The sequence below is a fragment of the Staurois parvus genome, unplaced genomic scaffold (assembly GCF_062004578.1).
Source record: "Staurois parvus isolate SC_StPar_1 unplaced genomic scaffold, SC_StPar_1.0 ptg000414l, whole genome shotgun sequence".
In the NCBI taxonomy this organism is placed as follows: Eukaryota; Metazoa; Chordata; class Amphibia; order Anura; family Ranidae; genus Staurois; species Staurois parvus.
In genome coordinates, this window is record NW_028318210.1 from 4,321,453 (window position 1) to 4,335,307 (window position 13,855).

Consider the following 13,855-nt stretch of genomic DNA (forward strand, 5'->3'; position numbering starts at 1 on the left):
ATGCATAGGTGTTAACATGCAATGCAAATTCAGTGCAAGATACACCTATTTCTAATGTCACAAAGTTAGCCAGAACAGAAATCACAGCTGTGTAAAATTGCTGCAGAATCGCATCACAAATGCTCCTGAAATTGCACTTGAAAAATGCAAAGAAATTGCACCGCATCAATTTTAACTAGGGCTTAAAATCACTAAGCTGTAACACAAGGATAAGGATAATTTTTGAACCATGTAACTGTCATTATCAAATCTCATTGGACTCAATGGACAGTAAATTACTATTACTTATGGTTAGTGGTTGTGAAGGCTTAAGGTTTTTTACCTTCATGCATTCTATGCATGAAGGTAAGAAAACCCTCTCTGTGCAGCAGCCCCCCTAATACTCAACTAAGCCCCCTCTCCATCCAGCCATTGGCTTCCGCTGCTGTCAATCACAGCCAGTGAGCCAACGAGTAGAGAGAAGGGCGGTGTCGAGCCGCGGCTCTGTGTGTGAATGGACACACGGAACAGCGGCTTGGGAACACTTCTGCTCTGGTGTCGCCATAGGGGCACCAGAAAGGAGGGAGGGGACAGGAGCACCGGCGGGGGATCCGAGAAGAGGAGGATCCAGGCTGCTTTGTGTGAAACCACTGCACACAGCAGGTAAGTATAGACATGTTTTTTTAAGCCTTTAGTATCACTTTAAATAAGGATTCTTTTCCCGGTGCTTTAGCGCTTTGAGCTGAGCCTATAGAACATTTCTTCTGCTATAAGGAACCTACCTGCTCACAAATGTTTTATTCTAAGCCAACGTTTCACTTTAAGTGAATAAACTTCATAAATAAAATACATAAAATGAGGGGGTACATTTGTAGTTGTATGGTAATCTTCTTTATTATGTATGTAATACTTAGTTTAAGAAGCATGACAAAAATAAATACAGGTCTGTACACTCATGTTGAAATGTATTAGCTTATCAAATGGAATGGTATTGAAATTTGGGGAGAATCTCCTCTTTATTCCTTGCTTTCCATCTTCTCTGCTACTCCCCTGGTAGAAGCCCGATTTGTGGGTGTTACTAATGTTAATCACAGGCAAAGCTCAGTTGCCACTATCCCCTGTTCAGTGAATGTGCCTGGAGAGTGAGCATGTTGGCTCGAAGGCTTGCACCCAGTCTCCCTATTCCAGCACTGTTTATTTGTTGCTAGAATGCAGGCAACCTGGGCTGGACAGTGTCATTGGTTGTTATGACACAAGTGGCTAACTGTGTCCTAACAACCGAGGATGCTGTCTGAGAGGGACCACTTGTGTCCTAGCAACCGATAAGACAGAGTAAGTGGAACAGGGAAACTCCTCTCCCTCTGCATGCCTAGTGACATTAAAGTAACTGGTTCCCTCTATTTTCATCTGGCGATCTGACCAGTAGCACACCTTCTGTAATGGAGTCCAACTGTGGAAGAAGGTACACAAAACACCTTTGGATAGAAGCATTGTCAGTCAGGAGGGAGGGGAGTGTTAGATATACTAGCAGGTTTAAATACACTAACAAACTGAAGCCAAACTCCAGCTAATACTGTATATGCAGTTACAACAAGCAGTTTTTTCTTTTTTTCGTTCTTTTTTTTTTTTAAAAAGGTTTACATAAATAAATAAAAGCTGTAAGTACCCCGTCAGAGTTAAATGGTTCATCTCAACCCTTTGACTGCTACATCTTTAAGATTGCTTGTTCTGTTGAAAAACATCAGACTTGCTGGCAGGATCACAAGGTGAAAATAAAGTAAATAAAGCCTAAAAAATGCTGTAATTTAATATATATATTTGCTTTTGAGTTTACTACTATTTTAATAAAATATTTGTCTCCTTGCTAGATGCATTGGAAAGCAGTGGGGGGAGGGGTCCCGACGATCATGCTATCTGAATAGCTAAATCTTGAGTCATAAAGAAAAGGTGTGCAAAGTCTTAAAGTTTGTTGCCTTTAGAAAGCAGCCACAGCCAGGGGCCCGTTTACACTGGTTGTTGCCTCTGAAAAGCAGTCTGTGGTGGATTGTTTTTCAGAGGGTGTTTGACAGGCAGTGAAGAAGCATTATGGTTGTCGAGCGGTTGGGATGCTGCCCCATTCAGCTGAAAAGGCCACGGTCGGTGGGTAGTTCTGCCAGCCGAAAATGACTAGGGAGATCATTTTCACTGCAATGCACACCCCTTCATGCTGCCTTTGCATCTTTAGGGGGAGAGGTTGGGGGCAGTAGAAACAAGGCTTAACCATGTGTTTTTCCCCCACCAAGTCGAAATGTAAACACAGCCCTAGAAAAAAGCTTGTCCTCTGATACAGATCGCAGAAAAGGACTCTGAAATGTATTTATTTATTCAAACTGAAGGCTCAATAGGGTTTTAGTGTAATGATTTGAGTTTAGTGTACTTTTTTTATTGTAGTGTAGGAATTCATTTAACCCAGCAATAAGAGTAATTTACAGAACCGTTTTACAGTAGCTTCTTATCAACCTGGGTATAAACAGTGTGGGTTGATTTCAGAGAAGCAGTGTGGAGTGTCCAGTCTCTGGATTTCTTCCAAATTTGATATTATCTTTGGAAGACCATTACCTTGTACAGTACATGCGATCAGCTGTGATTGGATACAGCTAATCACATGACAGAGCCGAAGTCATCGGCTCTTTCCACTGATTGGTGATCCACTGTGTCCAAGGGACACAGCACACCAATCGCTGCACTGCTAGCCCCCGGGGGAGCGCACGAGCGGTTAGAGTTGGAAGACATCAAATGATGTCCTCCAAGAACAAAAGACCCACCGCCCGTCCATTTCCTTATATGGCGGGCGGGAGACGGTTAAAAAAATATATATCTTTTTGTATTCTAATAAATATGATGATTTTATAAAAATACACTTTTTTGATATGTTATGATATATATGCCTTTAAAATCCCATCAACAGAGATGTGCATGTGCCAGCGGCCAGTACGCATGCTCCGGTAATTGGACTGCACATCCCTGGCACTTACTGAGCCCATAATCGGGCACCGAGTCCCACGAGCACCACGATTTTCTCTGGTCCGGGTCGGGACCCCCGGAGCCTTGTCCCCATGCCAAGACAGGTAACAGGGAGGGCTTGCAGCGGCTCCCAGCACCAGATCCCTGTGGCGGGCAGGGGACCTAAGATGGAGCCCAGCTCAGCTCCTGCGGCTTCCACTGCATCCCTGCAGACAGCACCTCTCCCTCAGCGGGCAAAACTTGGCCCTTCTGCAGCAACAGGCCGGGATTGTGACATGGTAGCCTCTTCTGCTGGGGTGAGTGACCCTCTGCGGCCCCCCCATTCTTCTCCTAGCCCTGTTATACCAGAGTCCCAGGCTTCGGCCTGCTCACTAGGGCAGGACTCCCCAGTGTCTTCTCCGTTAGACAATGAGATGGCAGCTATCTTTTTCAGCCAGAGCAGTGGTGTGGAACCTGACCCTGATAGCCCTGAGAACTCACCAACACTCCCTCTGGCTCCACCACAATACCGGGAAATGCGACCCTTATCGCTCGTTTTGCTAATCTACTACAACGCGCATTAGATAGAGCTACTACTAGATTGGTAGCTGATCTCAAGCAAGATTTTCAGGAATTGGGCCACCTTTTGACAGTATTGAAGCTAAAGTTGATGCGACAGTCCACGTATCCCAAAATTCCAATATGATTACCGACTTACAGGATCGGTTGGAGGAAGCTTTTTCTAAAATTGATGATCTAGAGAACCAGGCCAGACGTTATAATTTCCGTATCGGAGGACTGCCTGAATCAATAACAGAGCTCACTGGCTTTGCCCAATCTCTCATGTGATCCGTGATGCCTGAAATTGATGATCTTCATACAGAAATTGATCGTATACATAGAGCATCGATACCCCCTAGACAGGGGGTTCCTCCTAGGTATGTTATTGTTAAACCACATTTTTTCCGGGTCAAGGAAGCTTTCATGAAATATAGTAGAGAAACTCCGGAGCTGGAACTTGTGGGACATAAAATACAAATATTTGCGGATGTTTCTCCGACCACCATCCAGAAGCGGAGGTCCCTCAAGCCACTACTTTCCCATTGGATGCGGAGGGATATCCGCTATCGGTGGGCCTACCCTTTTCACCTACAATTTACCTATAGTGGAAAACCTTATGGGTTCTCTACATTTCATGAAGGTGAAGAACTCCTTCAACCAGGCATCATTTCTCATAGTCCTTCATCTCACTTTCCATAAGGAACTGCTTCTCGTCCACCACCACTTTCACCACTGTGGTCTGCTTCAACTTCCAAGAAAACAAAATCGCATAAAAAAAACTTCTTGAGGTTTACATTTTGATTTTCAGGCTTTGTAATATTGTCTATTATAATGTGGTGGCTTCTCAGTGGTTCCCTTGGGAACATTAGCCGCCACTGTTAGGCTAATTTGGGAGGAGTGGGGGAGGGGTGAAGAGAGGAGGGGAGGAAGGGGGAGGGAGTAGGGGGAGAGGGAGGGAAGGGTAATAAAAAAAAATGTTTTTTCCCTCTCCCTCTCTATATGGCTGTTTGTGCTGTTGCGATATGTCTGTCTGCTGACAATGGTGCTTGTGGGGTTTGGGGTACTTTAATGCTGCATTATGCTGATATTAGGGTTTTTTTTGTGCAAGGGGTGTCTTGGCCCTCCTAGATTTGGAAGAGTCTTCCCTGAGTTAATTCTCTGGGTAGACCCATTCCTTTGCAGGGTTTTAGTCCTGATATTTCTGGTTTACTGTTTGGTTTGTTTATATTATTATGTGTAATACCAACCGTTACTGGACTTGAGGGTTTGAATACTCCAAGTGTCTTCTTTCACTTCTTTTTCTTTGGACTATTTCTTTTTCTCTGTTTTTTTTTTTGAGGGTCAGCCGTCCTTATTACTGGTTAATCCTGATATTTCCTGTGCTCTGAGAGTGGATAGCTCTCACCAACTATAGCTCGTCAATTATTGACCATGTCTCCCCAACGGTCTGACAGAGGGGTTATCCGATTGCTGTCTCATAATGTTCAGGGGTTCAATTCTCCCTCCAAACGTATTAAGACCTTTAATTCATACCACTCTTTTGGGGCGGATATTGTAACTAGAGATGAGCGAATTGAACATGACGAAGTGGAATTCGTTCTGAAGATTTGGAAAAATTCGATTCGCGACGAATCCGAAAATTAGCAAACTTCGGATGCACGAATCGAATTTTCCCAAAAATGGCGGCGACATGTGTGGCGACAGGAGAAAATGGACAGAGAAGATGGGGCGGGGATCTCTGGGAAGGCGCGCAGACAAGGCGCACTGACCCATAATGCATTCATGAGTCATGAATCATGACATGTGATCGCATTAGCCAATCAGCAGCCAGCCAGCACTGTGTAATGGTGGAGCTATAAATCGCGGCCATCTTAGAATTCTCCATTAGCCTCCAGTCATTCAAGAGAGACAGACCTGTCTGTATTAAGGGACAGAGTTAGGGCCACAGAGACTTTAGGGCCACAGAATCGTTACTCAGGGACACAGCTATCAAAGAATCGAAAATTTAAAGTGACATACACCCTTTTTTTTTTTGGTGGCTGTCGTGCACAGTTGGTGCTGCAGTTTGCCGATTGTGCAAAATAAACTGACTTTCTGCTTCACAACCACTATTGTACGTTCAAAGAGTTAGATCCATTTACACGCCGGGTGGCGGTAATATTTTTTGGGTGATTAGTGCATTCCAGTGACATAAACGTACAGTTTCCAGCCAACGGCAAGCTGCAATTGACCGATTGTGCTAAATAAACTGACTTTCTGCTTCACAACCACTATTGTACGTTCAAAGAGTTAAATCCGGTTTTATTTTTGGGGTGCTTATTGAATTAAAGAGTATGTCAGACAACACGCAGAGGAGTGGCAGAGGAGGCAATGTTTCAGGAGTGAGCAGACGTGGCAGCAGAGGAAGGGGTCGAGGCAGCACTAGTCGCAGCCAGAGGCCAGTGCTCCCGGTGTCATCCAGCATCGTGTCTCCACCGACAACCCTGCCGTCATCGATTGGTTGACTCGGTCGTCTTCCTCTTCCCAGGTCACCTCTGACACCTACAGCCAACGGTCGGTGGGTACGTCAGACACAACCGTTAGTTGGCATGGCCCGGGAGCAAGCCCACTGAAATCACGTGTCCTCGACCTGCCCCTGTCCTTTGGTGTTCCCTCACCAAGCGAAGTATCGCATGCTGTGGGCTCAGCCCCACTGTACAGTGAGGAAGAGCTAACAGAGGGCGGTCAGGAACGGGGGGAGACATCCGCCTCTTCAGCAGCCAGGCGAAGAAGTACTGGCGAGGAGAGTGGCTCGGTAGCCGGTCTAGAGACAGGTCTGTCTCCTGACCCACACGCAGCCGAGGGGGCTAGTAGTGACGCGGAGACCCTAATTGATGATGATGAGGCTGATCGCACTTGGCAGCCTCGTCGTCATCAGGCTATTGCTTCCGCATCATCAGGAGAAGAGGGTGCCAGCTTGCCAGCGAGCAAAACAGTCGGTGGGTTGCCCAGGAGGCAGCAGGGTCGCAGCAGTGTCAGTGGAGCCAAACGGCCATGGAGTAGAGCACCAGCTCCACTGCAGCCTACCACCACGGCCAGTAGTGGTGCCGGTGTGCACGGAGGAAGTAGCAGTCAGCCAGTGAGGAGTAGCCGGGGCAAAGTTTCCTACTCGGCGGTGTGGCAATTTTTCGTCACGCCGCCCGAGGAAGTAAACGTAGCCGTATGTCGACTATGTGGCCAGAAAGTCAAGCGTGGCCAGGGGGCCAATGTTGGGACTACAGCGTTGCGTCAGCATATGCAGCGTCGCCATTCGGTGGCCTGGGAAAACCGTGATAAAGATACGGCGGTTCTGCCTGCCCCAGCCCCCGTTCCGGTACTTGCTCCGTCACCCGACGTCAATCGCCCTCTATCAGCCAGTCAAGGCTCCAACACCTCTGCTGAGGGGAGTTGTCGCTCGTTGGCATCTTCCGCTCGTTCAGATGCTCCTTCTCCTGCTACTCCTCTTCACGGATTCCGTCAGCAGTCTTTCTTGGAATCCGTTTCCAAGAGACAACAGTTTGCGAGCACGCACCCGACGGTGCAGAAGCTGAACGTCCTCCTGTCCAAGTTGCTGGTGCTGCAGTCCCTCCCTTTCTAAGTGGTGGACTCAGCACCTTTCCGAGAAATGATGGCTTGTGCCGAGCCGCGGTGGAGAGTGCCAAGCCGGCATTTCTTCGCCAAAAAGGCAGTGCCAGCCCTGCAGTCACATGTAGAAGAGATGGTGGGCCAGTCTTTGAGCATGTCGGTCTCTGCCAAAGTGCACGGCAGCGCCGACGTGTGGAGCTGTAACTACGGTCAGGGACGGTACATGTCATTTACGGCCCACTGGGTGAACGTGGTGCCGGCACAGCCGCACCAGCAACTTGGACAGGTCACACCGCTTTTGCCTCCACGTTTGCACGTCCTTGGTCCAGCAAAGATGTCCGCCTCTACCACCTCTTCTTCCGCCGTGTCCTCAGCCGCCACCCCCGTGCCAAGTCCCATTACCCGACCGGCATATCACATGTGCAGGGCGCAACGGTGTCACGCTGTGCTGCACCTGGTATGCCTTGGCGAACGTAGTCACACAGGGGAGGAACTTCTGAGTGTAATGAACAGAGAAATCGACAGTTGGCTGTCTCCGCGCAAACTGAAAATCGGAACCATGTTGACCGACAACGGAAAGAACATGGTGTCTGCTCTGCGTCAAGGAAGGTTGTGCCATGCGCCATGCATGGCTCACGTGTTCAATCTGGTTGTCAAGCGGTTCCTAAAATCCACCATCCCACTGCAAGACATCCTTAAAATGTCACGTAAACTTTGCATGCATTTCAGCCATTCCTACACCGCAAAGCACACCCTCCTTGAGCTGCAGCGGCAGAACGGAATTCCACAGCATCGCCTGATCTGCGACGTTGCAACAAGGTGGAATTCAACCCTATATATGTTAGACCGCCTTTACGAACAGCGAAAGGCCATCACCAATTTCCTGATGTTACAAGCGGATAAAGGTACTCCCCTGTGTAACTTAGATGTCAGCCATTGGCAGCTCATGCGTGACACCTGCCGCTTGCTCAGGCCCTTTGAAGAGGCCACGCTATTCGTGAGTTGGCAGGACTATGGGATGAACGACGTCATTCCTCTGTTGCACGTCCTGGAACAAATGCTGTTAACAATGGCTGGTCAGGGTGCGGTAGACGTGGCGCACAGATCTCAACGCCACATGACCCCTGTGGGGGCAGGACAGGAAGAAGAGGAGGAGGTAGAGGAGGACATTGGTGCTCAGGAATTATTGAGTGAAATGGGTGGTTTTTCCACTCAGCGGACAGGAGTGGAGGAGCAGGAGCATCTGGTAGAGGAGGAGGAGGAGACAGAGGACCCAGACGCACCGTGGCAGTATGCTGTGGAGATGGAGGCAGGGAGTCCCTCGCATTCCTTGGCACAAATGGCTCATAGCATGCTCGGTTGCTTGCGTAGCGACAGCCGAATAATAACCATCAGACAGAGGGATGACTTTTGGCTGTCCACCTTGTTGGACCCTCGCTACCGTTCAAAAATGGTGGCCTTTTTCACACCTGCTGAGAGGGAGGCCAAAATAAAGTACTATAAAAACCACCTGTGTAGTCATGCAGTATATAGCCCTATCGACCACTTTCTGGCATCCAGTTTCTGTAGCCCCCATCACCACACTGTGCCACGGGCCCCTGTACCGCCTTCTCATACTGCTGCCAGATCCATCCTCTGCCATGTGCGTCTTTTTTCGTCTGCTCACGCTGCTGGGTTCCAGTTTTAAACCTAGGCCTGTGTATGGCTTCCGAATACTGCTGCCTCCACCGCCACCCTGCGCCATGTGCCTCTGTCGTCTGCTCACGCTGCTGACGGCTTCCGCTTTTTAACCTAGGCCTGTGTATGGCTTCCGAATACTGCTGCATCCACCGCCACCCTGCGCCATGTGCCTCTGTCGTCTGCTCACGCTGCTGACGGCTTCCGCTTTTTAAACTAGTCCTGTGTATGTCTTCCGAATACTGCTGCCTCCACCGCCACCCTGCGCCATGTGCCACTTTCAGGTCTCCTTACACTGTTGGTGGGTTCCATTTTGTGATAGGGTGCTGTATGGCCTTCCATTGCTGCTGCCTCCACCGCCACCCTGCGCCATGTGCCTCTGTCGTCTGCTCACGCTGCTGACGGCTTCCGCTTTTTAACCGAGGCCTGTGTTTGGCTTCCGAATACTGCTGCATCCACCTCCACCCTGCGCCATGTGTCTGTCGTCTGCTCACGCTGCTGACGGCTTCCGCTTTTTAACCTAGGCCTGTGTATGGCCTTCAATTGAAGCTGCTTCTGCTCCGCCACTCTGCCATTGGACTCTTGATAGTCGTCTCCCCACGCTGCTGCTGGGGGGACTTTTTAACATAGGCCTCTGTATGGCCTTCAATTTTAGCTGCTTACGCTCCGCCACTCTGCCATGGGCCCCTGTACCGCCTCCTCATGCTGCTGCCAGGCCCGTAATCTGCCATGGGCCCCCGTACCGACTCCTCACGCTGCTGCCAGGCCCGTAATCTGCCATGGGCCCCTGTACCGCCTCCTCATGCTGCTGCCAGGTCCAGAGTGTGTCATGGGTCCCTGTACGGCCTCCCATTGCTGCTGTCTCCATCGCCACACTCTGCCATGTGCCACTTTCAGGTCTCCTCACACTGCTGGTGGTTTCCATTTTGTCATAGGGTGCTGTATGGCCTCCCATTGCTGCTGCCTCCACTGCCACACTGTGGCTCCACACTCTGGTTTTTGCCCCGTGACTGCCCAAATGAGTGAAGTGTGCGGTGATTCTAAGATCAACGGCACTCATCTGCATGTCATACTGACTGACAGTATTATTTCTCTTCCCCAGCAGACTCCAAGGGCATTTAAATTAAAGGTACAGTGTTCTGCACTAATATAAAGGCTCTCTGAAGCCTAGAAACACCCTTTTTATAAGTTAAATTCGCAGCGAATATATTCGGCACGAAGCGAATTTAATCGGCGAATTCCGCGAATCAGCCGAACCGAATTTTTGAATAATTCGCTCATCTCTAATTGTAACCTTTCAGGAGACACATTTTCCCTCTTCTTTTACCCCACGATATGTCCATAAAGACTATCCCCTTTGTTACTTTACTAATGCCACAGAGAAGAAATGAGGGGTTGCCCTTTGCTTATCCCACCGCTTGTTGTTCACTGAATCTAAAATTGTTAGGGATCGGGAGGGACGATCTTCTGGTGAAAGGTCACTTGGGTGGAAACTTACTCACTTTTTTAATATACAGTCAGGTCCATAAATATTGGGACATCGACACAATTCTAACATTTTTGACTCTATACACCACCCTAATGGATTTGAAATGAAACAAACAAGATGTGCTTTAACTGCAGACTGTCAGCTTTAATGTGAGGGTATTTACATCCCAATCAGGTGAACGGTGTAGGAATTACAACAGTTTGCATATGTGCCTCCCACTTGTTAAGGGACCAAAAATAATGGGACAATTGGCTTCTCAGCTGTTCCATGGCCAGGTGTGTGTTATTCCCTCATTATCCCAATTACAATGAGCAGATAAAAGGTCCAGAGTTCATTTCAAGTGTGCTATTTGCATTTGGAATCTGTTGCTGTCAACTCTCAAGATGAGATCCAAAAGAGACATCACTATCAGTGAAGCAAGCCATCATTAGGCTGAAAAAACAAAACAAACCCATCAGAGAGATAGAAAAAATATTAGGCGTGGCCAAAACAACTGTTTGGAACATTCTTAAAAAGAAGGAACGCACTGGTGAGCTCAGCAACATCAAAAGACCCGGAAGACCACGGAAAACAACTGTGGTGGATGACCGAAGAATTCTTTCCCTGGTGAAGAAAACACCCTTCACAACAGTTGGTCAAATCAAGAACACTCTCCAGGAGGTAGGTGTATGTGTGTCAAAGTCAACATTCAAGAGAAGACTTCACCAGAGTGAATACAGAGGGTTTACCACAAGATGTAAACCATTGATGAGCCTCAAAAACAGGAAGGCCAGATTAGAGTTTGCCAAACGACATCTAAAAAAGCCTTCACAGTTCTGGAACATCCTATGGACAGATGAGACCAAGATCAACTTGTACCAGAGTGATGGGAAGAGAAGAGTATGGAGAAGGAAAGGAACTGCTCATGATCCTAAGCATACCACCTCATCAGTGAAGCATGGTGGTGGTAGTGTCATGGCGTGGGCATGTATGGCTGCCAATGGAACTGGTTCTCTTGTATTTATTGATGATGTGACTGCTGACAGAAGCAGCAGGATGAATTGTGAAGTGTTTCGGGAATATTATCTGCTCATATTCAGCCAAATGCTTCACAACTCATTGGACGCTTCACAGTGCAGATGGACAATGACCCAAAGCATACTGCAAAAGCAACCAAAGAGTTTTAAAGGGAAAGAAGAGGAATGTTATGCAACGGCCAAGTCAATCCCCTGACCTGAATCCGATTGAGCATGCATTTCACTTGCTGAAGACAAAACTGAAGGGAAAATGCCCCAAGAACAAGCAGGAACTGAAGACAGTTGCAGTAGAGGCCTGGCAAAGCATCACCAGGGATGAAACCCAGCGTCTGCTGATGTCTATGCGTTCCACACTTCAGGCTGTCATTGACTGACAAGGATTTGCAACCAAGTAATAAAAAGTGAAAGTTTGATTTATGATTATTATTCTGTCCCATTATTTTTGGTCCCTTAACAAGTGGGAGGCACATATGCAAACTGTTGTAATTCCTACACCGTTCACCTGATTTGGATGTAAATGCCCTCAGATTAAAGCTGACAGTCTGCAGTTAAAGCACATCTTGTTTGTTTCATTTCAAATCCATTGGGGTGGTGTATAGAGTCAAAAATGTTAGAATTGTGTCGATGTCCCAATATTTATGGACCTGACTGTACTATGCTCCAAATACTAATCAGGTGGAATTTCTTCATTCTTTATTGAGCTTTTTGGCCTTAGAGCTTGAGGGTGATGTTATTATGGCTGATGACTCTAACTTAGCATTAGATCAGATACTGGATCGATCCCGAACCGCCATGCTTCAGTTCCCTTCTAGACAGAGCCGTATGTTTGCCCAGCTTTTATATCATTATGATCTCATCGATGCCTGGAGAGAAACTAACCCAACTTCTTGAGATTATTCTCATTTCTCTAGGGCTCATAATTGCTATTCCCACATTGATCACATATTACTCCATACACGTTCACTTTCTAGAATGCTCACAGTTAAAATTCTTTCCACACCTTGGTCCAACCATGACCCGGTTTATTTAACACTCTCATCCTAGACTCATGGAAGGACTGCTCCTCATTGGCGCCTTAATGAATCTATCTTGGGCAATGCTTCTTACTGTCAGGATATTTCTACACATTTGCAACTGTATTTTGAAATCAATAAGGCAGATGATACAACTCTGGCTATTAATTGGGCAGCCCATAAGGCCTCTTTCAGGGGGTTTCTTATTCAACTTTCCTCACGACTTAAAAAGCTTGCAATGAATTAATTTTAACTAAAACTCGAGTATACACTGACCTTGTTACTCAACATAAACAGAATCCTGATCCGGATTTATTAGTTAAACTTGACCAACCCAGGTTAGAACTTAACCTATGCCTTATCACTACAGCCGACAATTACGATGGTCCTATCATACATTTTTCACTTGGAGAGACAGGCCAGGCACCTTATTAGTGCGTAAGCTCTCTCCCAAACATTCTCAAGTGGCTCTCCCCAAAATCAGATTAAATACTGGTACTCTGTCTTAAGAACCCAGTAAGATTCTGCAAGAGTTTTACTCTTTCTATATTGATCTGTACCATTCGCCTCAAGGGGACGTCTCTTCATCTACCGAAAGTTTCCTGAGATCTGTCACTCTTCCTTCTCTTCAAGAGGCCCATAGAAACTTAATGGAACAGCCTATTACCTGCAAGGAAATTCGGAATGCCTTAAAAACCCTTGCTCCTCATAAATCCCCAGGACCGGACAGCCTTCCTCATACCTATTATAAAGCTTTCCCTGACCTCCTGATTCCACATATGGCCCACTATTTTAATTATATACGAGATGGGGGAGTGGTACCTTCCGATGAAAATAAAGCGTTCATAAGTGTCATTCCTAAACCCAACAAAGATACTACTGTAGTCTCTAATTATCATCCTATTTCCTTGATTAATTGTGATCAAGATCTTTACTAAAGTTTTGGAATTACACCTTCATAAATTTTTAGCTCTTTATATTCATGATCATTAATCAGGATTTCTTAGCGGTCGACAAACGCTGGATTAAATTCGTCAAACTTTGGCACTGCTGTCAGCTGTACAATCCAATTGGGACAACTCCTTACCGAGGGAAGTCCTATTGTTATCGTTAGATCTCCATAAAGCATTCAACAGCCTATCTTGGGACTATCTATTTCAGATGTTGGGTGTGTTTGGGTTTGGCCCCTCCTTTTTTACTTTAGTGCAGGCTCTATATTACAATCCTTCAGCTCAGGTCTCTATTGGTGGATACAATTCAGCCCCTCTATCTATTGAGAGAGGTACTAGACAGGGCTACCCCCTTTCCCCTCTACTTTTGTATTATCAATGGAGCCACTTGCTTTTGCTATTCGTTCTGACCCTACTATTTCTGGTATCTATTGTGGCCAACGAGACCATAAATGTGCCTTATTTGCTGACGATGTCCTTATGTATGTATCTGCCCCTCGAACATCTCTACCTTGTCTCCTCCATTTAATTCATCGATTTTCTATGGCCTTGGGTCTTATTCTTAATTCCTCTAAAACAATTGCT